This window comes from Anomalospiza imberbis, chromosome 24 (assembly GCF_031753505.1).
Source record: "Anomalospiza imberbis isolate Cuckoo-Finch-1a 21T00152 chromosome 24, ASM3175350v1, whole genome shotgun sequence".
In the NCBI taxonomy this organism is placed as follows: Eukaryota; Metazoa; Chordata; class Aves; order Passeriformes; family Viduidae; genus Anomalospiza; species Anomalospiza imberbis.
In genome coordinates this window covers 4,384,505-4,411,838 of record NC_089704.1, presented here as the reverse complement: position 1 = coordinate 4,411,838, position 27,334 = coordinate 4,384,505, and the positions used below count along the sequence as shown (strand labels likewise).

General features: G+C 47.5%; 1 long non-coding RNA gene across 2 annotated transcripts in view; it reads right to left on the bottom strand.

The window, feature by feature from the left end:
• Positions 1-26,086, bottom strand: part of LOC137462074 (uncharacterized) — a 34,968-nt gene extending 8,882 nt beyond the window's left edge. The window contains exons 1-2 of one of the 2 annotated variants that reach the window (XR_010993572.1): positions 25,617-26,086; positions 13,723-13,847 (exon numbers count right to left, since the gene is read on the bottom strand). This is a non-coding gene — a long non-coding RNA (uncharacterized lncRNA). Of the gene's footprint in view, positions 1-13,722; positions 13,848-22,376; positions 23,322-25,616 lie in introns of those variants that run through there. The other variant, XR_010993573.1, reaches the window with a different exon arrangement.
• Positions 26,087-27,334: the final 1,248 nt, after the last annotated feature.

The following is a 27,334-nucleotide window of genomic DNA, read 5'->3' as shown; positions in this document are numbered from 1 at the left end:
GCAGGGATCTCAAAGGAGATGATCCACAGCTTAATTTATTGTACCATAACCTCTGGGGCTGCAAAGTAACTCCAAACATGATCCTGGTAAGGAATTATGAGCTTCATTTTGAAGAAAAATATCATGTTTGTTTGTTTTGGTGCTTCTGCATTTTAGACCTCACCCAAATCTCCTGATCAAATATTCTGTACAAGTCTGCCTGTGATACTTTTGTGGGCCAAATCTGTGGGTGGCATAAATTGGCATCGTTCCTGTGCCACTGGGTCATCAGTGAAGACCTTGTCCTGGTTCTTCCTGGAGCCCGTTATGGGAATTAAAGGAGCTTGGAAGAGGCACTTTTAAGGTCTGGTTGTTTTGCGTTCAAATTTTAAATTTCATCCCGGGTGGTTTTGGGGGTGAAATCCGCCTTTTCCTCCCCGGCAGGGCAGGTTTTTGCCATTACACTGCCATCTAGTGCTGCGAGCTCGCAAGGGAAAAGAGCCCAGGCCTGGAGGGGCCACCACCAGCAAGAGCCAAGCTCGGAAAGGGGGGTCCAGGAGTAAATTAAATCCAATAAAATAAATGGAATCGCCAAGTGCACAGCCACTGGTGGCCCTCAACCATGGCACAATAACAAAACACTTCCAATGGAAGGAATTGCATAGAGGCTCATCCATTATCCAGCTGCTCTCCGTGGTGGGGGGCGTTCAGGATGTGCAAGTTTGAAACTGAAAATCTCCAAATCCAGCTGCTCACCTGATACCAGGTGGTAATTGCTGCCACCAAGCAAGAGTCTTTTCATGAGAAGAACCTTCCTGCAAGCCCCTGAATGCCTCCAGCCATGTCTTTTCCAGCTTTCCTGGATCTCTTCCTCAGCCCAACTCCCTCCTGCTTTCAGCTCAGTTGTATCACAACATCTGGGCCAAATTTATTCACTTTGTAATTGATTTCAGTGGTTTCCACCATGGGCTTTTTGGAGTCCCTCTCCAGAGCCATCACTGTGATCAGCATCCAAAAAGGATTTTCTAAGCCAGGATGTCACAGCGCTCACAGAAACCCTCCCCACGCTCAAGGACTGGGCAGCAAAGTTCAAACTCAACATCTGAACACTCACAAAGTGACCTTTACGAGTTAAAAACCCCAGTCCTGAGGTTTTACTCATGCAGAGGATATTTGTCCTCAGTGGAATGTGTGTCAGAGGGCGTGAAAGTGAGAGTGTCTTGAGGTTAGCGATTGTTCAGCCTCATAGTGGATGAATCATATGATAACACCACACAACATCCTGCAGGCCTGTCAGCCTCTATTTCTGGCACCGTGTCCCTGCTCTGCCTCGTGAGCAAACGTTATTTGTGCTCTGCTACAGAAAACCCAAACCAAACACGCTGGAGGCTCCTCCTGCAGGCCCCAGCCAAAATCCCAGGTGCCCCACTGAGCCTGCAGACACCCACCTGGGCGATGGGCGCTGCTCACAGGGCTGACATGGATGGCTGATGGAGCCCTGAGCGGCTCCCCACGTGTGAGGAACAATATTTGTGTTTCCTTGGCCGCACTGATCCACATCAGGGATCTGGGACAAGGCTTGGGAGGCACTGGGTGCTGAGGGAACGAGCTTAGCAGTGCAGGTCAGATTTATCTTTGCCTGTTTTCCTTCTGGATGGCCACAAGAAAATAATTTTGCCTTTTCTCCCTCTTTTTTGTCTCTCCAGACCCGCAATCCATGGCTCTGCTCTCTTTGAGCCGCACCAGGAGCACACTCAGCTCCCTTTGCCAACCTAAACAACAAATAGGATCTTTAAGGTCTTTTCCAGCCCAAACCACTCCACGATTCCACCCGTGGGAAGCCAATCACGGCGTGGCACAGCAAAGCAGATTTTGGAATTGCAGGAAAAACACCAAGGATCTGCAGCTCCCAGCATGAAAATCCAGCTGGGATCCCAGTTTGGAATTCCAAGCACACATTTCCAACCCCTAAACACCACAGGTGGGGCTCCAGGGGTACGGACATGAGATCTGGCTGCTTTGGGGTGCAGATCCAGCTGCTCCATGCATCCCTTCCTTGGGAAAGGTTTGCTGTAGGAGCTCCTGGAATAGCCACACTCAGGGCAGAGGCCCTTCCCGAGGTGATGGCAGGATTTTGGCCTCTGGTTTGGGACTCTGGTTCCAAAACATCAACAAATGGAGCTCATATTTCAGCCATAATCCCACAAGATTCCAGGGAACCGTGGTGGAAACACCCTGGGAAAAATCAGAATAATGGTGCAACAACATTTTTGCGGGGAATAACAGCAGGAAAAACATTTAAATCCTCTGAAAATCCACTCAAAAACTTCCAAACAAATGTTTTATCCCTCATTAGAAATTACTTTTTGTGTTTAACTTCTACGTAGTTTTGACTATAGCTTTACTCTTATTTTTTCATACATTAAAGAAAAATCCAATGTCGGCGCAAAACTCTTTTAATCCATCCCTAAGGAATGCATATTGCCTTTTTAAAATAGTCGGTATTTTGATGAAATGGCAAATTCTGATAAAATGTATTTTTTTTAGGAAGAAAAGAGGAAAACCTTCCTTCAGAGAAAGTCAGGGCCTGTTTCTGAAAATAGCTAAATTTGAAATATTTTGCAAGAATTATTTTCTCTTTATTTCTAAAACCAAAAAAAAAAAATTTCTCAAATTTCTCAAACACCACTAAATGATCACCATTTCTATTTTTCCATCTCCACTGGAAACACTTGCAGGGTTTCAAGCGCTACTTGCAGTAGGAATTTCCAGGATATTCCCATAAGAAGAAGGAGACTTTTAAAACAATCTAGGGAATTAGCCACACATCTTCTATTAAAACTAAAGCACCCTTGACTGCTTTAGGATCTCATGAGATTAATTTGAAGAATGTCTATTTAAAATGAATGTAAAAGTGGGCCAGTATTGAAATGTGGGAGCTGAATCCCTTCTCAGTGCAGTGGGATCGGATGGGAATTTCCACACGTGCAGCACCCAGAATCTGCTCTGGATTCTGAACAGAATTAAAATGATTACATTTTTAATTGAAATCATTTCATGCCGTGTCAAAACAAACACTGAAACCAAAACCAACTCAAAAAAAATCGGTTTCAAGTCAAACAAGCAAGTGAGGATGTCAGCAAGGGAAAGCAGAGACACTTTATGAGGTCGTGTTTACTATTTTGGCTTGGAATCTTTGGATCATTTGATCCCATTTTTCTTTCAATCCCAGACCTTAACCTGGCTGTGACACAACCCCAAAATCCGACACAACCCCAAAATCCGACAGCGCCTCCGTGGCTTCCAGCACCCCCCTGCTGCAGGCCCAGCCAGGCTGAGTATTCCTTGCTCCGAAGCGGGGAAAAAAAAAAAATCCTGTCAAATTCAAAAAATATCTCCAGTGCTGCCTCCTCCTCATTTCCTGACTGCAGGCAGAGCGGAAATAGCTACATTTCCTGAGCAGGGCTGTTCTCCAGGGAATGGCAGCCTGTCTGTCTGTCTGTCTGCAGCAGCAGGGGCTGGGCTGGGCTCAGGAGAATCCTTGCATTTCCAGTGGAAGCTGGGATAACGGCACCGAGGTGCTGAGGAGGGAGATGGGAGCATAAAAATGTGTTTAAAAAGGGAAATTAGGGTAAAAAGAGGGAGACAGAGGAGAGTTATCAACAGCCAGGTCTGTGTGCAGTGAAAGCCAATGGAACTTCGTAGTCCCCCAGATTTTGTCTAGGTTCTGTATATCCTCAGGCTGTATTCCAGATAAAGGGAATCTGTTTGGCCCTGACTCCTTTGAAGGTGGGGTTTATATGTCCTTATTCCATATTCTGTATTTAGGGAACTGGTTTGGTCCCAGTTCCTTTGAAAGAAGTGTTTCTATATCCTTGTTCTACATCCCTATTCTATATCCTTATTCCATATTTTCTGTATTTAGGGAATTAATTTGGTCCCAATTCCTTTGAAAGAGGTGTTTCTATATCCTTATTCTATATCCCTATTCTATATCCTTATTCCATATTTTCTGTATTTAGGGAATTAATTTGGTCCCAATTCCTTTGAAAGAGGTGTTTCAATACCCTTATTCTATATCTCTATATTCTATATCCTTATTCTGTATTTTCTGTATTTAGGGAAATAATTTGGTCCCAATTCCTTTGAAATAGGTGTTTCAATACCCTTATTCTATATCTCTATATTCTATATCCTTATTCTGTATTCCCTGTATTTAGGGAAGCTATTTGGTCCCAATTCCTTTGAAAGAGATGTTTCTATATCCTTATTCTATAGCTCTATGTTCTATATCCTTATTCTATATTCCCTGTATTTAGGGAATCTATTTGATGCCAATTCCTTTGAAAGAGGTGTTTCTATACCCTTATTCTACATCCCTATTCTAGATTTATATCTTTATTGTATGTTCTGTATCCTTATTCTATATTCCCTGTATTTAGGGAAGCTATTTGCTCCCAATTCCTTTGAAAGGGGTGTTTCTATACCCTTAATCTACATCCCTATTCTATATTTTATATCCTTATTCTATGTTCTATATCCTTATTCTGTATTCCCTGTATTTAGGGAATCTGTTTGGTCCCAATTCCTTTGAATGGGGTGTTTATATATCCTTATTCTATATCTCTATATCCTATATCCTTATTTTATATTCCCTGTATTTGTGGAATCTATTTGGTGCCAATTCCTCTGGACGGGGTGTTTCTATACCCTTATTTTATATCCTTATTCCATATTCTTTATTTGATCTCAAGGAGGTGTGCATAGATCCTTATTTTATATCCTTATTTTACATTCACATTTCTCATCTCCTAAAAGTTTGGTCTCCTAAAAGTTGGGTCCTAAAAGTTGACTTTCCATTCTCAACTCTTTATTTCAGTGCTTTAAATCCTAAATAAAGAGATTTAGGCAGCTCTGGGGGTAAATCAACCAACCCTAAAGCAGAGGAAATGATGGATACTACCAGTCTCAACTCTGGATTTTAAATGATTGAAATGAGTCAAGAAAAATCTCATTCACAGAGGCAGTTTGAGGAAAAAGAATTTAAAAATACAGGTATAAGGGCCTAACTGCTATTCTAATTAACAAATAATCTCCAAAAATGTGTCCTGAGGCCACCCCATGGCTCTGCCTGGTGGGAGGCTGCCTTGGACTTGACCCCTGCATCATCTCCCAGAGAGGATGCCAGCTGATAAAACTGATAAAAGAAAAAGTTTACTTGCTGAACACATCACCCCAACCTGACCAGGATCAAACCCAATCAATCTGCTGAGCTGCCCCATTTTTCACCCACAAAACATCTTTTCTTTGGTAATTATCAGTCACCCTTCTGCAGAAAGGTTCCTCCAGTTTTTCTGAACTACTCAATCCTTGGAGAGACAGATGAATTTTAATGATTTAGATTATTAACCTAAAGGTTGATCCAGACTGGGAGGAACAGAATAATTTGTTTAATCATTATTATTATTTATAATTATTTAACATAGGGGAGAAAAATATCACCTTAAATGTCATCATGATGCTTTTTTAATTGCCTCGGATGAAATTCAGAATAATCATTACTCTGTAAATGTATACAGATCTAATTTTAAATACCCTAAGATGCTGGATATTTCTCTGGAAAATGCAGAGGATGCATATTCATTAATGGATAGGGAATTGCAAAACCAGAAAAGAATTGATCAACCAGTTATTGAAAATTAATTTTTTTCCCAGTTCACAGCTGGGCTGTTATTTGACATGAGACAGGAGAAGAAGCTGAGCCAGGTAATTTTTATTATTGTCTCGTTCCAGAACTTTAGGATGCGCCCTTTAGGAGGAGGGATGATCTGTGGATGCCTAAAAACGTGCTTTTAATTTGTAATATTTGTATTGTGGAGTTATCTGCACTAAGAATGGTTAACCTGAGGGATGCCCAGCACAAGGAGAACTTCCATCTGTGAGGAATACTGGAGCCCAGCCCCACATGGGGTGTGTAAAACCACAGGAAATACACAAAACTCAGTCATTTCAAAGGAACTGTTGCTGCTTTCGTTTGGTTTGGGGTTTTTTGGGGTTCATGCAGCTTCTTTTTGGAGAAGAACACCATTAAAAAAACCAAATTTTGGGATGGAATAGGGTGGAACGGAATAGTGGATGGAATAGCTGTGGCTGCCCCTGGATCCCTGGAAGTGTCCAAGGCCAGGTTGGAGCAGCCTGGGACAGTGGAAGGTGTCCCTGAACATGGCAGGGGTGGAAGGAGAAGATATTTAAGGTCCTGTCCAGCCCAAACCATTCTGGGCTTCACTGAAGGCCAATCCTGTGTAGGGCCAGCATCTCCAGGGGATGAACAGCATAAAAATGGGATGTGGGGCGGCCGTGTCCTACAAACACACCCTAAACCAGTGACAGCTCCTATCCAACAGAGTGAAATGGGAACTGAGCCCTCCCCTGCTCCTCCCTGCACGTTCTGGAGTCTGGGACCAGTTTCAGAGCTCCATTTTCAAGGACACCCAGCAGCACCATCCCCAGGGCTGCAGGGATGCCCCAGGGCACCTTCCTGCCAGGAAAACGACACAGCTAACCCAAAAGTTGGAAAGAGAGAAGTAAAGGATCCCCCAGCCCAGTGCCAGGCAACACAAAGCTCCTGAATTTGCTGGACTTCCAGCAGGTAACCCAGCATTTTCCCTGCTCACACTTGATTTTGTAAAGCCCTTGGACTTCCAACTCTGCATTTCCCCGGCTCACACTCGATTTTCCAACACTCTTGGACTTCCAACCCAGCATTTCCCCTGCTCACACTTGATTTTGTAAAGCCCTTAGACTTCCAGCAGGTAACCCAGCATTTTCCCTGCACACACTTGACTCTTGGACTTCCAACTCTGCATTTTCCCTGTTCACTCTTGATTTTCCAACACTCTTGGACTCCCAGCAGGTAACCCTGCATTTTCCCTGCTCACACTCGATTTTCCAGCACCCTTGGGCTTCCAACTCTGCATTTTCCCTGTTCACTCTTGATTTTCCAACACCCTTGGGCTCCCAGCAGGTAACCCAGCATTTTCCCTGCTCACACTTGATTTTCCAACACTTTTGGACTCTCAGCAGGTAACCCTGCATTTTCCCTGCTCACACTTGACTCTTGGACTTCCAACCCAGCATTTTCCCTGCTCACACTCGATTTTCCTACACTCTTGGACTCCCAGCAGGTAACCCAGCATTTTCCCTGCTCATACTTGACCCTTGGACTTCCAACCCTGCATTTCTCCCTGCTCACACTCAATTTTCAGCACCCTTGGACTCCCAGAAGGTAACCCAGCATTTTCCCTGCTCACACTCGATTTTCCAAGACTCTTGGACTTCCAACCCAGCATTTTCCCTGCTCACACTTGATTTTCCAGCACTCTTGGGCTTCCAACTCTGCATTTTCCCTGCTCACACTCAATTTTCCAACACCCTTGGGCTCCCAGCAGGTAACCCAGCACTGTCCCAGCTCACACTCAATTTTCCAGCACCCTTGGGCTTCCAACTCAGCATTTTCCCTGTTCACTCTTGATTTTCCAACACCCTAGGGCTCCCAGCAGGTAACCCTGCATTTTCCCTGGTGACACTCGATTTTCCAGCACTCTTGGACTTCCAACCCAGCATTTTCCCTGCTCACACTCGATTTTCCAACACTTTTGGACTCTCAGCAGGTAACCCTGCATTTTCCCTGCTCACACTTGACTCTTGGACTTCCAACCCAGCATTTTCCCTGCTCACACTTGATTTTGTAAAGTCCTTGGACTTCCAGCATTTTCCCTGCACACACTTGACTCTTGGGCTTCCAACCCTGCATTTTCCCTGCTCACACTCAATTTTCCAACACCCTTGGGCTCCCAGCAGGTAACCCAGCACTGTCCCAGCTCACACTCAATTTTCCAACACTCTTGGGCTTCCAACTCAGCATTTTCCCTGCTCGCACTCGATTTTCCAGCCCTCTTGGACTCGCAGCAGGTAACCCAGCGCTGTCCCAGCTGACACTCGATTTTCCAAAGCCCTTTGTCCCCCAGAGCTGGGCCAGGGCATGGTCTGCCCGTTTCCCAGCCCGTCCCTGTGCTGGGGACAGGCCCCTGGAGCCTGGGCCCGGGGAAACATTTGCATTTTCATTGGCACAGGTACAGCATTCAGAATTCTTTCAGGCCAGGCCAATTAAAACAAGCTGAAAACTGCTGAGTGAAGCAGTTTCAGGCAGGATCTGCTTACATTCCCCCTCGGAGAAAAGCGGGGGGCCCACTTGCTGTAACTCTCTCCCTCTCTGCACAGCGTGGGTTTTACGCTTTTTTATTTTTTCCCCCTTTTTCTTTTTTTTTTTTTTTCCCCTTTTCTTTTTAAGGTGGAATAACTTGTGCCCTTTACACAGGGGCTCTAAGAGATGGGTGGCAGGACTTGAGAATGTGGCTTCGTTTTCAAACCAGGCTGTAAAACCAAATTGAGGCATGGGAATTAAAAAAAAAAAAAGGGGTAAAAAAAAAAAAAAAAGAAAAAAACCACCAACCCCCAAACTGGTAACTCTGCACAGATTAACACACTTTACCTCCTTCACAAACCTTGCATGGTATTTTCTTAAAAAGGAATAAAGCCACATAATTAGCAATCAGTTGAAGCCTAAGGCTTTTCTGCCACCACAGAGACTATTCAATGCCTACTGGCTCTCCCAACACACTCCTATTACTCTTGGGTTTCATTTTGGACAGCCTCTTTCAAACCTCAGCTGGGCTGTAAATGCAAACTGACAGGTTAAAAGATACCATTTTTATACCCCTGAGCAAATAAAAGAAAATAAAATGAAAAAGCCCATCCTACCAGGGCTGCTTTATTTTCTAGTGAGCTGCAGGAAGGTTGGAGGAATGAAGAAGGGTCCCAGGGATGGAGGGATATGTGGTCCAAAGGGTCAGGATTCTGCATCCACCCCTTTATCCTGGGAAAAAAACCCTTTTATTGGCAGTTGCCTTCCCAGAGCCCACAGTGGCCACTCTTCCATCCCCCTGCATGCCAGGACTGCCACACAGACAGCACCTGCAAATGCCCCTGCATCAGTGTGGGGGGGAAATGGGCTAATCCAGCAGAACAAACCAGGGCCCGGGGATTTGCATTTGTTTCCATGGCTCTGAATGAGGCTGTGTCACTCCTGGGCTGGGCTGGGCTGAATGGAGGGGAAATGTGTATTGCATGTAAAGTTTGGGTCCATTTGGGGTCGAGCTGGGTTTCAAGCAGTGACAGAAGGCAGAGGGGTCTGAACCCAAATTTCTTTTCACCTTGATGAAGCAGCACTGGGCTCACACAAAGACCAACAGTTCCCATCAATGCCTGAGCACCCAGAGCAACCAGAAACTAAATCATAACCAGAAACTAAATCACAAACCTGCCACGTCATCCCTCACCTAACTGTCACCAAGATGTTAACGAGAGACACAGGAGGAACAAACCAGGTGACAGCTGGAGCAAACAGGGAGGACTGGAAACAGCAGAAACACCAGATTGCTCAGATCATCCCTGAGAGGAGACAATTCTCTTCTCTTTGCTTTCAGAGCCCTGCTCTAGGAACAAGCTGGCCCAAGGGACTGGGAAAGTAGGACATGAGGACTATTCTGGATCAAAATCCTTTTCTTTTTCAAAGGCTGCCGGGTGCCCTCCTCAACGACCTCGAGCAGCTCAGCTTGTCACCTGCCACATAGGTGCCTGCAAAGGCATTTATTGATTTCATCAGGGCAGACAAAGAACAGACACCAGCAATCCTTGAAGCACATGGAACTTGCCATGAGCATCCTGTGATCCCAGCTCTGCCTGTACAGAGTGTGGGGTTATTGATCTCTGAAAGGGTGAGCAGATCCCCAAATTTAATAATAGAGGGCAGTGTGTGACATTCACGTGGGCACTTTGATGCTGGAGTGTGAAGCACTTGAAAGGACACAGCTGATCACCTCCCCTTCCTGCCGTGCTCCACAGCCCCACCTCTCCTCTCAAATAACACCTCCCATCCCTCTCATCCAGAAGCTTTCATGTCTTTTCTCTGTTGGAAAATTTTCCTGCTTTCTTCCCCTCACCCAGGAACCTCACATTTAGTCTCCACCTGGATTCACCTGTCCACAGCAAAAAGCAAGCAACAATCAACAAACTGAAACATCCTCCAGGCAGAGATCTCTTCTCCAGGTGTAGGCAAGGATTGGACTGTGCAGGTCAGGGTCAGTAGAAATCCAGGTAAAAAGGCAAAGAATACAAAGAAAATCTTTGCAACTGAGCTACCTTGAGGTGGATCAAGGTTCCACCTACCGGGGACACTTTCTAGTGACATTGGCTACGGTCATCCCCCAAGCTGGGATTCTCTCAGCCATGCCCTACTAGGCAGCTTTTCCTCCTGGTCTTCAAGAGGGAGGGAAAAAAAAGGCAAAAAATAAAAGAAGGGATCAGGAAACACTCACTTGGCCACGTCCTGATCAATTCCCAAGACTTGCCAATTCCCTGAACGTGCCCAGGTTTCCTGCTGTCCCCTCAAAAATGGGATTTTCCACTCCCACCTTTCCCCCTCCTACTTATCTCCCTCCCCGCTGGCCCCCTGAGCCTGGCTGAGTCCAGCAGTGCAGATTAGATGTGAGCAATGCACAGAGCCTCGACTCCCCCAGACAGCCTGGGGAGATAAAAGCAGCCAAACACTGTCCAGAGACAGCCAGGGCAGCTCCCAGCAGCTCCCTCTGGGTGATGCCTGGACCTGGGGACACTCCAGCAGCTGCCCTGCGAGTCCTGGAGGCAGAAACACTTCTTTCTGCACCCTGTGCTTAAATAGAAATCTAATTTCCCAAATTATCCAATGGAAACCTTCTTTGAGCATCGAAAGGGGTGCAAAGGAGCAGCCACTGCCAGCCTGCAGGAGCAGAGCTCTGTGTCATTTCACACACCTCTGTCTGGCCCTCGAAGGAGCCAGCAGCACATGGTGGCATTGATCAGGGTAAACAGCTCACAGTGCTCGTCCCATCTGTGTCCCCGCAGAGCAGAGGCCCAGCAGAGCTGTCCCTGCTCCCTCAGCCCCTCTCTGGTGACAGATAAGAGCTGGGGTGGCACAGCAGCACAAACATCACGAGTGGCACCGGCAGGGACGCGCTGGGCACGGGGCAGTGTGCGGGGGATTCTCCAGAACCGGAGCTGTCACATTTATCTCGGGCTCCTCCAGAGCCGCTTGGAGCCGTTGGGCAGAGCACACAAAAGAACCATTCAGGGCAGCCCGGCACCAGAAACAAAGCAGATGCTCCGGGGAAGTTAGCAAAGACCCCGGCACAGAAGGTTGGCAAAGCTCCTCTCCCAAATCAGGGCCCATCTCCTTGGCAGCATCGGGAGCCCTGGAGCAGCCCCGTGGCACTGGCTGGAGGAAGGGCAGCCTGGGGGACAAAGCCTGGCAGGGAGCAGGGATGCAGAACTAAACCAAAGCTCAGAGGCAACCAGAGCTTTTAAACTCTTTCGCCAAGTTTGGCTGGTGAGTTCTATTTGGCTTTTTTTTTTTCCCTCTCACTGTTTTGGCAAATTAAGGAGTGGAATGGGAAAGCAAAACCTCCCATCTGACCTGCTGGGAGCTTTACTCTTTGTGAAACACCCGAGAGGTCAAGGTGCAGGGATGTGTATTAGAGGTGAGGTTTCAGAGGCTGCAGGGTGGCACTGAGTGATTTTGAAGCTCTCCTAAAAGAGGATGCAATAAATCAGGTCTGAAACCAGGGACTGGTCCAAGCAAGGTCAGTTGTCTATCTGGAAAGGAAAGATTCAAATGCTTTAAGTGAGGGAAAAAAAAAAAAAACAACCCAAAACCAGTTTGTAATGAACTTCCTACTTATTTAAAGACCAATCCAAACTGCTTTTTTGCTCCTAGCTGGTATTTCAGGAATGAGCCTGACCAAAGGCACCTGGTCTGGTTTTACAGACTGAACCACTTTTGGAAAGGAGTCAGATGGGATTTGGACAAAAACAACGGAGGCCCAGACACAGAGGCTGCCCTGGGAGAGCGTACCAGCTGTCTGCTCAGCCTCAAACCTCTCATCATGTGCTTGCAGGGAAGGCAGGGGGACCTGTTAGGGGTGGCTCAGCTCCGAGCTCGGGGCCAGCGGGCGCCAGCAGGGAAAACCCTGGCTCCAGGGAAACTGCAAACCCTGAGCAGGCAGGACACGGGGATTGTAAACAGCAAAGATGGATGGTGGAACTCGGGAGAGCAGCAGGAGGAAGCTTGGCAGGGCCTGGATGGCCAAAGCACCTGCTGGCCCTGAACTGGGAGGTTTGTAGGGGTTCCCAGTGGTGTCCAGGATAAAGCAGCCCTGCCCTCACCACCAGCCTGGCACAGCCCCTTCCCAGCCCTGCTGTGCCACGTGCAGCATGGGGAGCACAGGGATCCAGCACTGCCTCAAAGCAAAACAAATCCTGGAAAGAAATGTGTGGAAAATACTGCAGGGCCCTCCTTGAACTCCTGAAATCCTCGCTCTGCTCACAGACAATCCAGCAGGGTTTAGGAGCTGGCAGACTGCAATGCCTGCTCTCTGTGCATCATTTCTGAGAGCCTGGGGTTCTCAGGGTTGTCCTTCATTGCATCCCAGGATGATTTAGGTTGGAAGGAACCTTAAAGCCCATCCTGTGCAGCCCTGGGACACCTTCCACTATCCCAGGCTGCTCCAAGCTCCATCCAGCCTGGCCTTGGGCACTTCCAGGATCCAGGGGCAGCCACAGCTTCTCTGGGCACCCTGAGCCAGGGCCTCCCCACCCTCTGATCATCTTCTGACATCTCCTCTAAATCTCTCCTCTTGTAGTTTAAAACAGAGCAACATTTGGCTCTCAGGTCAGCAGCCTCTCCAGCTCAGCCCAGCCCATCCACCCTGGGAGCTTTGTGCATTCACTCGCAGTGAATTCACTCAGGCTGGTGCACGGGGGGCTCTGATCTCCACACAGGGCCTCTTGTTGCTGCCACGAAGCAGGAAAATGCCAAACATGGCTCATACCAATCCCACCTCTCGCTAATCTGTTTTGTCAGCTCATCAGAATCTTGAAAGCAACCTTTAAGTGCTGGGAGGCATCCTGCTTTCTAATTAGGCTCAGTCAGATTTTGTGGTTTAGTCAAGCCAACCTGGCTCACTGCTGCAGATTCTGAAATCAGTTTTTCCACTCAGAAAGAGATAAGGTCCCCAGTTTCCTCCCCTCAGATAAGCTGGAGGAGAAAGCAACATGAAGTCATGTCCTTGCCACCCCAAATCCGTGTGGTTCTGTGTCCCATCTCCACAGCCCCAGCTGTGCTTTGCTGGCATCCAAAGCCAGAAACTGAAGCACAGGGGTGGAGAATAAAAGAATCCAGGGATTTCTGAGCCATCAGTAAAGATTTGATAAGCTACTGTCCACTGCCACTATTATTTGTATTTTCAGAAGTGTCATGGTGTTTTCAGCACTTTGCAAACAACAAGCCAGAGCTCACAGACTTTTCCAACCAACTACAAAATGCAAAAAAAAAAAAAAGCAGAAAATTCAAAACTGACTCACTCTGCCTGATTATAAAGCACTCTCTGAAACTTTTCACCAGCCATTTACTTCCTATCAGAAAAAAAAATTATCTAATCCAATTTATTGAATCATTTCAGCCTTGCAACTCTGTACCTCCTGACACCAGGGAATTTCCACTGTGCCATTTTGACCACCCCTAAAGCCACCTGCAGAGCCTGAGGGATCAGGGATGCTCCTCAGAGGAGAGTCCAGGGAGAAGGCACTGACCTGGTGCAGTGGTGACACACAGAACTCCTGTTCCCTTGGAATACAGCTTCAACCTTGGTAATCCCTCCTTGGCAATCCCTCCTTGGCCATGGCATTCCCTTCTCACCCAGCTGCCAAAAGGAGATCTGAAATGAAAATAATTAACATCAATCACTCATGGTTTTGTTGTTTGGTGGGTTTTTTTTTTCCCTGCTAAGCATCCAAACCCGTATCTTAGATAAACAAACAGCACAAAGGGTTTGGCCCCAGCCAAAGCCTGGCTCTGAACAAATCTGGGCGAGATACTCGTGGTTGGGCTGTCAGGTGGAATCCTGTGAATTCATTCACCTCAGCTGTGTTCGTTTTTCTGGTATTCAGACCCCAAACCCAGACAGCTCCCATGGACATGCCCTGAGGCTTGGACACATCTCACTTACCTTTGGGGGCTGCCTGAGGAAGCTGAAGGTGAGGGGCATCCCCAGGGCACTCCCACGATGGCCCAGGGGCTCCATCTCTCAGCATTAGCCACAGTGCCTCGGGGCAAGGCAAGCCAACTGCTGGGAGCCAGCCAGAGCCTCAGATCCAGCTTTTCCCTGGGCTCCCTCATCCTGGCTGCTCCTTGGCTCCCACCCCAGACCGCAGCACCTGGGGAAGGTCCGGTCCAGCCCCAGCTGGGAGGGCGCAGGGGCTGCCACCCTCACACAGCCCATCTTCCCTTCCCACAGCTCCAGGAGACACGAGGGAATTGCTGTCCCTGTGGGGTTTAAGGGCAATTCAGCACTAAAACCCAACAGGGTGAGAGCTGCAGAGCTCTGCCTTGTCTTTGCAGTTCCAATTTTGCCGAAAAGGGATGAATTAATGACCGGTGGACGAGCCCACAGTGATTCCCCGGCAGCTCTGCTGTCACTATGGAGATCCTGCACGCCAGGGCTGGTCCCACACGTTATCCTGGCAGGAAGGTGCCCACACCCAGCCAGGATCCCACATCCCCCCTGAGCTGCTTGGAACTCTGGTGGGGCTACTCCAGGGTTACCCCGGTGCCACGGGGAGCAGAGAGCTCCAGCCTGGCGTGCAGATGGCTCCCCCCCTCCTTTGGAGAGGCTGAATGACTTTTCAAACCTTTGATTCCTGATGTATTTACTTCAGGAGACACAAAAGTACAAAATCTCAGCATGGAGTGACTCCCTCGCTTGCTTTATTATTTTGGGTTTTTGTTTTTTTTTTTTTTTCTTCCCACAACCCCCCATCCCTTGTCTTTTCTTTTCTTCTCTCCCTGGACAGTTTTATAATTTTGGCCTGTGGCCAGAAAGTCTGTCCTGATTAGCCTGGGCTGGCTGTGAAACACCTGCAGCCCATTAGAGCAGGAGGAGAGGAAAAAAAATCCCTTGTCATAGGTGAAGTAATGACCACTTCTTCCTTTGTTTTAACACTAAAAGGACAGTCAGGAGGAGAACCAAAAAAACCCATGGCTTTACCACCTCACCTGCCTCTGACTGCTCTCAGCTGCAGCCACTTTTTGTCTGGTAAGTGACTCCAGTAATTTGTTGTCACTTCACCCCGGTGAGATTTACAGGCTATTAAATATGATGTGCACTTGCTGCATTCGAACAGTGCCCCCTGCACCTTATTTTATGTCTTTGTGAGGAGCTAACCAGGCACGAGGAGGAAGAAGATTCCCTCTGGGCAGGTTACAACTGCACTGGCTCCTTGAAATCCCTCCAGTGCCCCAGCTGGTCCTGGCTGCAACCACTGCCAGGGCCAGCAGAGCCTCCAGAGTGGCAAAGGGCTCAGGAGGGGACAGGCACGAGTCCCACGGCCCCAAAAGGGTGACCAGGGCACAGCAGGGATGCAGATGTGGCACTCAAGGTACCACTGAAGCTCTTGGCTCTGGCACAGCACAACATTTTTTATAATAAACCCAGGAGTTGCCACAGTCTGGGCACATGGGGGACAGTCAGAGGCAACAACTCTGAGCTCAGCTCAGAGCCCAGCTCATTGTACCCCTGCAGGACTGCCCACCTGGAGAGGAGCCCCACTTCTGATCCCAAAACCCCTTCCTAAGATGTGTTTGTACACCAGGTTCCTCCAAAGAGGGGCTTGGTGCCGGCTGAGGTGAGGCAGCAAAGAGATCAAAACGTCCATCAGATCCCTCCTGCTCGGCAGGGCCACGGCCAAAACACACCTGGGTGAAGGACAGGCCACAGTGAGACCCCAAAACACACCTGGGTGAAGGACAGGGCACAGTGAGACCCCAAAACACACCTGGACTGAAGGAAACACCACAGTGAGACCCCAAAACACACCTGGGTGAAGGACAGGGCACAGTGAGACCCCAAAACACACCTGGGTGAAGGACAGGGCACAGTGAGACCCCAAAACACACCTGGGTGAAGGACAGGGCACAGTGAGACCCCAAAACACACCTGGACTGAAGGAAACACCACAGTGAGACCCCAAAACACACCTGGGTGAAGGAAACACCACAGTGAGACCCCAAAACACACCTGGACTGAAGGAAACACCACAGTGAGACCCCAAAACACACCTGGGTGAAGGACAGGGCACAGTGAGACCCCAAAACACACCTGGACTGAAGGAAACACTACAGTGAGACCCCAAAACACACCTGGGCTGAAGGAAACACCACAGTGAGACCCCAAAACACACCTGGACTGAAGGACAGGGCACAGTGAGACCCCAAAACACACCTGGACTGAAGGAAACACCACAGTGAGACCCCAAAACACACCTGGACTGAAGGACAGGGCACAGTGAGACCCCAAAACACACCTGGGCTGAAGGAAACACCACAGTGAGACCCCAAAACACACCTGGACTGAAGGACAGGGCACAGTGAGACCCCAAAACACACCTGGGCTGAAGGAAACACCACAGTGAGACCCCAAAACACACCTGGACTGAAGGACAGGGCACAGTGAGACCCCAAAACACACCTGGGCTGAAGGAAACACCACAGTGAGACCCCAAAACACACCTGGGATGAATGGAACACTACAGTGAGACCCCAAAACACACCTGGGTGAAGGGAAGGCCACAGTGAGACCCCAAAACACACCTGGGTGAAGGAAACACCACAGTGAGACCCCAAAACACACCTGGGCTGAAGGACAGGGCACAGTGAGACCCCAAAACACACCTGGACTGAAGGAAACACCACAGTGAGACCCCAAAACACACCTGGGTGAAGGACAGGCCACAGTGAGACCCCAAAACACACCTGGACTGAAGGACAGGGCACAGTGAGACCCCAAAACACACCTGGGTGAAGGAAACACCACAGTGAGACCCCAAAACACACCTGGGTGAAGGGAACACTACAGTGAGACCCCAAAACACACCTGGGTGAAGGACAGGGCACAGTGAGACCCCAAAACACACCTGGGTGAAGGAAACACTATAGTGAGACCCCAAAACACACCTGGACTGAAGGAAACACCACAGTGAGACCCCAAAACACACCTGGGTGAAGGGAAGGCCACAGTGAGACCTCCTGGGGTGGGGACACCTCTCTGAAGATCCGTGCCTGTCACGGGGACAGGAGCTGAGGAGTCAGCTAGAGGTGCAAATCATTCCTCCTGCTGCACACCTCGAACTATGACAACAAAGTGGGAGCTTCAAGGCAGCTCCAGGAGCTCTGCTGCTGGGAGCATCTCCCAGGGCTGGATGGTATTTCAATGCCAACAGCCCATCCAGCCAAAATGTCAAAAAACCCAGAGTTCCTCCCCAAACTTGCTGTGTTTTCATCAACGTTCTTTATGTAGCTGCAAGGCACTGGAGACATTTACACCCCAGCAGCTGAATTTTTTAGTTCTGCATCCAGTGGAGTTCAGCCTTCAATAAAAAAGAAAAGGGAAAAGAAAAACTGGTGACCACAAGAGACTCTGTGAAATATTCCTGCTGCTGTCTTGGAGCGTGGAAAAGCAAGTCTGCTGCTACACGCAGGTCTGACTATTTGCATTTTTAATAATTCAAGAGTTTAATTAGTATCATGCCCTTAATCAGAGGCTGAAAATACAGCTGAAGTCATCAGAGCTTAATTAGTTTAAAAAAAAAAAGATTCTGCAATGAAAATATCTTGACTAACATGGAGCTCTGTCCTCAGCTTTGGGCTTCAGATGAGCTTTTACCTGTTGCTCCTGATTTTCAGTTCCAGCCCACCTCAGAATAACTTAAAATCCCCGAACCAATCAGTTCACTTCCCTGTTTATCCCTATGAACTCTTCCATAGCTTTCTTGAATTAGACTCAGGGAAAAAAAAATCAGTCAGTTTGAAGATAACAAAATAATTTAAACCAGGTTTGTCCCATAAGCTGCATGTGAAATTCCTCTCTGCAGGAAATAAAACTGGTTTTAGAACATCCATAAGTGTCTCTGGATCTTCAGTCGAGTCAGCAGGAACACATTCCTGAGGAGCATCACTGTATGGACAGAAAAATCCCCCTTGAGCAGCGGGACTGGGAGCTCAGACTGGTCCCAGCTGGGCACTGGGTGGTGAAGCCTGGGAGGTTTGGTCCTGCCTCTCTTCTCAGGGGAGTTATCCCAATCTGGGATGAGCAAATCCAAACCCAGGCAGGAGCCGTCCCTTCCCTCCCTGCAGGTTGGTGGTGCTCTACAGGACATCCTGGATGGGCTTGCCCAACAAAATTTCATTTAATGCTGGAATCCACCACTGCCCAAGGCCGTGGAGACTGAATACATATCCAGGCTCCAAAATGGATTAGTGAAATTCATGGAAATTAGGCCAATCCCAGGCAATTAAATATGCTAATCCGGATGCAACTTCCAGTTCAGGAAGTCAGGCAGCCTCATGCCCTTCCACCCCTGATTTACTTGGAAAAAGGAAGCCAGAAAAAGTTCTCACCATGCCAAAAGTGTCCCCTGGCTCCGAGCATTAGTGAGAATCGCAGTAAATCCTTTTTTTTGGCAGGAGGAGGGGGATACATTTTCCCTCAGTAATGATATCACAGCCTGCTGTTTCTTTCCCTCTGCAGCTCCTGAACCTCTGGGTAACCTCCCAGCTCGCTGTCCCCTCAGGAATATCCCAAATAAATTAGTGAAACCTACTGGAAGGTGATAGCAATCACAGATAGCCCTAAATTCCATTTAGTATGGAATTGGCAATCCAGTCACTTATGTACCTAGGAAAGGTCTGCCTGGCTCAGACTGAAAAAAAAAAAAATGTTTTTTTGGGAGCACTGGGCCAAAGGAAGATGCTGGAAATTCAAGATGGAAAAATGGAAGTTGGTTTGTCCTCAAGGAAAAGTTTCCTGTAGCCCCAGCACAGTTTGATTTATTCCTGACACTCCTGTGGGAGCTTTTATATATATATAAATAAATATAAAATGGGTTTAGACATATAAATAAATTTAAAACATATACATTTTATTCTCTCATTCTCTTTGAACTCTGACCCAAGGAGCAGCTTTTGGCTTGGATTTTCTGCTCTCTGCTCCCCTTACCTGCCGCAGGAATTTCCCCCCTCTGCCTGCTCCTGAAGGTGTCCAGGGGCTTTGCTGCAGAGCAGAGGACAAGATGACAAATGAGCCAGCACTCAGCACAGGAATGTAAGTGAGTCTCGGCTATTTTTAATTAAGAAGCGATGACAGCTGACTAAATTCCCTGACACTGCAGTGAAAGGCTCCCTGACCCAGACATTATTGGCCACCCTCCGAAGGCCGAGACGTATCGGTCCCGACGGTGCTGCTATTGTTGTCCCAGCGTCTGGACACAGGCAGGGCTCACCACAGCCACGGCTGCCACCAGCATGCAGATCCTGGGGGAAACCTGGGCGTGCTGAGCAGCAGGAGGAGGCAGCAGGTGAGGGGAGAACAGCGAAGGTCACCGTGCTGGAAGTGCCAGCGCTCGTCTCCAAGAAATGTTCTCAAGGTTTGGACAAATTCGGCTGTTCTTTTCCTTTTTTTGGTTGGTCAAGTCAGTGATAGATTGAGCAGGGGAGAGGCACAGAGACACAAAGAGCAATTCTTGCTGTAAGGCAAAGGGGCAAAGCAGGGTGAGCTTTTCTCAGCCCACAGGTCACAGGGAGGGTTTAACTGAGAAAGACCAAAGTGACCTGGATTTTGAAGGGTAGGGATTCACCTGGCTTCGTGTAAGGGCTCTTTGGCAGAGGGAATCACAGTTCAGGTGTCCAGCTCCCACTGGCACAAGAGACTGGCACAAAAGTGGCACCAGACAGCCCTGGAAAGGTGACAAGAGGAAGACACCAACCACAGAGAGAGAATACAAAACTCCCTTTTGTTCTCAGGGCTCACACAGCAGAGAATCCAGCAGCTGATCTCTTTACCTTGAGCTCACGTGTTGGTTTTAGCAGGAGAGATAAAGAAAAGATTCCCTTCTAGCCTTTCCAGAGGGCCACAGGGAAGAGGGATGAACGAGCAAAGTCACCCAGATCACGTACGGACTTGGCATGAGCGAGACAAATACATTAAGGGACATCATCAGGAACTTTCCAGCCTGGTTGCAGGCTGGGAGGGGGCAGAGCTGCTCTCTGCTGTTGCTAAGAGAGCCCCCCCAGCCCTGCTCTCTCCGAGCCCAATCCACAGCTTTCTCCTCCCATTGGCTCCGCAGCCGCATCGAACCATCGTGACAGGTTTTCCTCCTCCTCCTCCTCCTCCTCCTCCTCACCCTGCTGCCTTCTGCCTATGGCCTATTACCAGGGGAGAGCCAGCCAGACACGGAATCAATAGTTTGTGCAGGGCTGCATTTGCATTCCAGCCCTGCCTGCCCATGTCTCTGCACTCCCGGCAGCGGGAATGAGCCGTGCCCACGGAGGCCAGCACAGGTGGCACGTTGGTACCTGCAGTGCCACAGCCAGCAGGACTCAAGGACCATCAGCAGCCTGCCTGGGCACTGGTCAGAGCCAGCTTCTTCCCAGCAGCCTGGCTGAACTGGTGTCCCCAGCTCGGCGCTCACTGGGCATCGGGGAAGTGTCACAGCACCCTAAGTGATGCCCTCTGCAGTGAGATTTTAGGAAGTTTCTTGGTCTGAAGGGTCCTGGAAGCCTTGTGGAGCAGGCAGAGAGTGTGAGAACACACCCCAAAGCCACAGAAAGCTTCCCTGCTGGACCAGGATGCCTGGTGACTGACTGTGCTGCTTGGGCACGGCCAGGCTGCAGAAATTTGGGAACAGTGGCTCCTTCATCCAGGGACATCCTGGTGCTGGGCAGTGAAACACAGCAGCACTGGGACAGCTCATCAATCCACCCAGAGCAGGTCAGGATTTGGGGGCAGGCACAGGGAAGGGACAGAGGAGTTGGGACAGGTTTCCAGCACCCAGCAAAACAGCCTGGGACTGACACTGGGCATCAATGAAACACCAACAGCAAACACCCAAATATTGCTCCTGGCTTTGGAACAGCCTGGGAGAAAGAACTTACTCAGCGGGGACAGAGACCTGGGGCACCAGGAGGGGGGTGAGTAACTCAAAAAGCAAAGCCAAGCAGCTGATGAGCTGTCCCCAGGCACACTGGGACACCAGTGAACACCAGCCCTGTGGCTGTTTGCCTTCCCCACTCAGGTGAGTCAGCATCCGGACTGAGGAAGAAAAACTGGAGTTTCCTTTTCTGTGCAGGACAGCAAGAGGTCAATGAACCCAGCAGAGCCATCCATTGGATGGACACTGTCTCCTAAATACCAGATTTTCCCATCCTGGACATTGCCCTTGCGCTCTGTCCTTTATATTACAGAGTTAGGCAGAGGTCTAACCCAAACTGTTGTAAAATAACACAAATTGTTGATCAAGACAGGAAAATTTCCTCAGAAAATTTCCACTGCTAAAACTATTTATTTGTTTCAGGGGTGGGGGTGGCTGGACACAAAACACCAGGTCAGTTTTTTTTTTAAAAAAAAAAAAAAAGTCTGACCTGAATAAAGCCTTTTTATGAAATCCCTAGGGATGGTTTCTTTAATATAAGATGAAACTTGGAGTTGAAAGGAGGAGAGAGAAGAAAAGAGCGCGATAAAAATCAGGTTCAAATCAGGTTCTTTCTTGGCCTCACTCAGGAAAGAACACTGAATTAGGTCTACAGTTACTTAAACAGCTTGAAATGTTTTGGGATCTCTCTGCAGTTCCTATGATCTAAGTTTCATCCTCAGGCAGAACAGCAAGAATGCTCTGAGCTCCCAAAACCAGCCACGACTTCGGACGAACAAATTAAACCCCGCTTCAAAACAAACCCCCTTTCCTTGGAGCTTCTGCAGTGTGGAGATGTCTGCCTTGTGATTCCTCCCAGTTGTGTGCTCACAGTGGCGCAGAGCTCCACGGAAGAGAATTAATGGGCTGGAAGGAAGGCTGCACTTATTTTTCTGTCTCTGCACCATGTGAGGCTTTCCTTGTTACTTTGAAGAGAAGCACAAAATTAAGCAAAACCCAGGATGATACAATGAACTCAAGTAAAAACTTGTGCCATGAGTAAAGCTGTTGTAGCTACTCAAGACACAGCCTCTGAATGCAGCTCTTGTGATCAATAAAAGCCTTTTAAACAAAATGAAAGCTCTCACAGTCATTTTAGGATGGAAAAGATTCTATCCCTGACAGCCTGGATCCAAATTTTTCCCCTTCCTGTTACTTCCTACAGGAACTTTTACCTGGATGTGTTATATTTGCTGTAGTTGGAAAAAAATTAATCAGATTCTTACCAGGAATATGGAAATATCCAGCAGAAGTCAGAGCTGGGATGATGGAGCACCTGGAGTAACAGCAAGAAGATGAATATGAATATGAGGAATAATAAGATGGATACTGACAATATCCATCTGATATGATGGATACCTGACAGGAAACCCCAACCCAGCAGAGGGAAAATTGTGTCCATGGCTCTGTTTCCCTTTTCAGGATGGATCTGCCTCCAGCCCAGGATTCCAGGATTCCACTCCCCACCTGCCTGGCACAGCTGATGGAGAACAAGAGCCAAGGAACCTGAGAGCCATTCCTGAGCCAAGGACTGTTCCCAGATCCCTTCTGCTTTCAGATTCCCTGTTCAAAAGAGAAAATACCCAAAGTATTCCTTTTCACATCTTCCTTGCCTCAAAAGCCATTGAAATATCAGCTGTCGTGTCTTTTTTGTTCTAAAAAATTGTTTTCCATGTGCATTTTGGAATTTTTGACAGGAAAAATCAAGCCAGGGCTGCAGCCCTCCTTGCTGTGTTGTATAACTGCCCGTGAAGGATTTGATCCCTGCCTGTCTGCTCCTGGTTTGCCCCCCAGTCCCATCCCATGGATACAATTCCTCAACAAGCTGGGGTGGTTAATAAAGCCAAACCACAGGAATAGTTCTCATAACTGCTCCATTCCTCTGATGCCAAAAGCTCTCCAAACTTCAATTTCTTCTTGAAATAGTTCAGGGCAAGGTAACTCAGTGTTACAATCCCATCTTGCTGTTAAACCGAGGTGCAGCAGAGTGCTAAGGATTGTTCCAGGCCATAAAAGCAGCAGAAAAAATACAACCAAAGCCCTGATTCCTGATCCAGAGCCACTTGCTCCATCCCAGTGGACACCATTGTTTCCTAGGATGACTAAAAATATTGGGATCTTCTGCGAAATCGAGTGGGATGCCTAAATTTTGAGGTGAAACGGCCAGCCCAGCATGGGAAACTGTAAAAGGGGATATAATATCCCAACTTCCTGAGCTCTGGTCCCATAAACAGCTTCACAACTTGTTTCCCACACAGGAACCTGTATTTTAGGGGCAGGCAAGAAGTGACACGTGTTTGTACAAGGTCCTGTTTTCCCCTTCTCTGGCTGCACTCCTGTACATCCATACATGGCCAGAATATAAAATCCATGTGCATAAATATCCATGTGCATTTCAAAGGTATTAAAATTAGAAGGGACTTTGATGTTGGACTCGAAAAAAATGCTCCTGACACCACGCAGAGCTGTGGGAATGAGCTGCCTGCTCAGAAATCCAGGGATTTGGAGGGCAGACCTTTCCCTCAAGGTGCTTCTTCCCACCCATCACCTGTTCAGGAAAATGATTTTCCCATGGTTAAGCCTTGACCCCTTTTCTTGGGTTTGTGCCACCCCATGAAACTGTCCCAATATCACTGCAAAACCCCAGAATAATTAGAATTTTGGTAATTAGAGACATATCTGAATTAGCCAGGCTGCATGCCTTTGGTACCAGATCAATTCTCTCACAAATCACCCTTAAAGCAAAATAAATCAAAAAGAATAAGCAAATGAGAATCAGAAAAAAAACAACTCCCTGCACTAATTTGTTTAGGATGACAGATCAACAAACACAGGCATCTCTTTTTTTTTTTTTTTTTCACAAGCAGCTTTTTATATCTCCTGACCCAAAATAAAGCCAGCCCCAGCTGCAGTGCCATGTCAAACAGTAATTACTCTATAAAAGGCTGACCAAATGGGGATATTGGTGGGCCAGAGGCATGGAATTATTTTAGGACTCACACAAACTTTCTCTGGGAGTGGTGAGAGGAGCTGTGGGCACATTTCTTCACCTAAGAAATGAGCAAACACCAGAGGGTTTTTTTTCCTGCTTGTTCCAAGCCTCACCACCTGATGTGAAATGGCTTTCCCAAATTTCAGCTCAAGGGAAAAGGGGAAAAAAAATAGAAGTGAGATTTGTTTACTCCTCCAAAAAAAGAGTCTTTGCTCTGTGACAGGTTTGGAGCTTTCCCCCCAGGAATTCCTGCTGAACTACATCAAAACACGTGGCAGAATGGAAGCAAGACCCTTGGAATATTTCATTCTGCTGGAAGGAAACAAAAAATAATTAAAAAAAAAAAATCAAGCCTCATAGAATTCCCAGAAGAGTTGGAGGAGACCTCAAAGCTCATCCAGTTCCATGGACAGGGACACCTTCCACTACCCCGTGTTGTTCAGAGCTCCAGCCAGCTCAAGGATGCACTTGCACTCCTGAGTTTTTGGCAATATTTTGGCAATATTTAGGCTCCCTGAATCCCTCCTGCTGAGCCTAAGGGAGCAGGAGCCTCTAAATCCCAACTCCCTCATGCTCTCAGACCTTCAGGAACCTGAATCCTGTCACCTGCCTTGTGGGAGGGTGGGGAATCTCTCTCTGTGGGGAATCCTAGAGAGGTTCAGTGTTTGAGAGTGGCAGTGCTCGGTTCAGAAACCCTGCAGGAATTAGTGGCACTTTTCCCGCTTCCAAAATATCCCTCCTCCTTCTGCCACGGGGAAACAGGGCGAAAAAGGAAAGTGGTTTAGCAAGTAAGAACACAGCAAATTCAAAATAGAAGCAGAGGGGATTAAAGCAAATACCCAGAGTGTCCTAACCTGTGTTTACTGCCCAAATCCTGGCAATTCCTGGTGTTCTCAGGGGGCTCTTCCTGTGCTGTAACTTTGGGATTAAACTTGGCCCATCCAACTCATCTGACTGCAGCTCCCAGCAGGGAAATGCTTCTCAAAGCCAGCCTCCAATTTCAGAGCCCAAGGCACCAAAGTGCACATGGATTTTTGCTGGAAGGGCTGGGAGAAAGTGACAGTGTCTGCCTGACATGAAATTCCCATCCCTAATTAGGGATTTCAATAACAAATCCAATTTTCCAAGCAGGATGGTGGGTGTCAAAAAAAAAAAAATAAAGGGAGGTTTTAATGATTTCAGTGAGACTCAAGTCTGTTTTCCACTTAATATGTGTTTTTGCACCCAGGAATTTCATAGAACCATGGAATTATTTGAGTTGGAAGTGTCCTTAAAGATTACCCTTTTCCAACCCCTTAATTTCAAGTTACAAATTTGTGGCAGCAATGGGTTTGTGTGTGATATATATCACAGTACAAATATACCAATAAATCTGAGTTTAAAAGTTTCTGAGCTCTTCATTCTCAGTTCAATTCCCAGCTGGCACAAGGAACAAAAGGTTGATCCCTCCAGGTGACAGGAAGGAACACCTCACCTGTAAACCCCTCCTCCTCAGGCTGTTGGCCAGTGGCAAAGAGATAGATTTGGGATGGCAGATTTTCTGTGTGCTTCTCAAAAGAGACTTCACCAGCCCTGGCAGACCCTGGAAAAGAAGGGAATTCATGGTGGAATTAGAAATTAACTCCAGATGTTCCTCAGCTGCTGAGTGCTGGAGAGCCCAGCCCTGATCACATGCTGGGAGGGGCCTCAATGTGAATATTTTCCTTAGTTCCTTCCTCTTTGGATAGCCCTGATTCTGAAACTTTCCTCTGAATACAACTGAGGAAAGCACAACACAGAAATTGCAGGATAATTAAAGAAAACCATGGAGAACACATCCACATACCCTGTGCTCCACAGAGTGGCTTTAAAACGCTGGGGTTTATTCCTCCTCCCTCAGTCTGCCACCAGCACTGGGCTACATGGGAGAAAAGGGATTGAAATTAAATTAAATTACATTAAATACTCTGTCTACTTCATTAAGAACACCTCCTAAGCAGTGCTGAACCTCTCACTTTGTGCCATAACCCAGATTTTAGGGACTATAAAGAACTGGCAGCAGGTTCAGACCTGGGCTAAATTCTGAATTAAAACCTAAGTCATAAAAACAGCGATCAAAACCCCCAAGTTCTGTAAAAGTTACCCTGGCCCCAAAGGCTCCTTGCAGACTTTAAACGTGAGAGATGTGACAGATGGCTGCTCCTGCAGCACAAGTGATGCAGCACCTCTGTACAAATATTGTACTGTGCAAATATTCATCAGTTCATTCCTGCCACAACGGTGTCAGGTAAGATCATTAACACCACCCCTAATTTCCCTGATAAGTAGGCTGAGACAGGAGGGTGGAGAGCATTGTCTGAATTGAAGCAGTGAGTAACAAAGAGAGCTCTGAGCCATCCTCCCCTCTCACAGTCCATGCAGGGCTTTTATGTGTGGTTTTTTTTTTGTTTTGTTTTGGGTTTTTTTTTGTTTAATTCAAAAAATGAAACCTTTGGGACAGTTTGACCCGGTGCCAGCTGAAGTTTGACGGCACAAAAAAGTAAACAAACAATGGATTTCGGCTCACACCAGAACTAATGAAACATTGATGTTACACTAAAATGGGGCTTAGCTTAAGTATCCATTTTTAACTCTCAGCTGAAGTGAAAACATTAATTCATGCAAATCAATGTTCCCTAAACAATAATTTTCCTCTAGAACATTTCTTCTTCTTTAACATAAACTCTTACCTAACAGAACACATTTAAAGGATTATATCTGCAGAGTTCAGCAATTAGCTCTGTAAATTGTTTTCCTTGAGTGTAGGGAAGGTTCCATTACACAGTGGAATATAAAGTGTATGCTATAGTCCATGAAAACCTCTCTTGGAACGATGATTATCCTTCAAAAAGGCTGGGATGAGGGCCAGATTACCAGAAAAAACTCAAGTTCTATTTGTAGACCCAAAGTCCCCCTTTATTTCATGTAAGTATCCACTTTCAGCCCATCTTCAGGGGTTTTGAAAGGTAATTGCTTCTGTGGAACACCCACAGGCCGAGTTTTCCCTAAAACACGGCCCTGAAAATCCAGTCCGAGGGATAAACAAGCAAAAAGGAAAGGGGTGCACAGACATGGGGAAGGGATGTGCATCAAACAGCCAAAAAAAAGGTGGGAAATGGCACTGAGAGTACTTCAGATGCTGCTGGAAGTGAGCATGGAGAGGCTCCTCCTCAT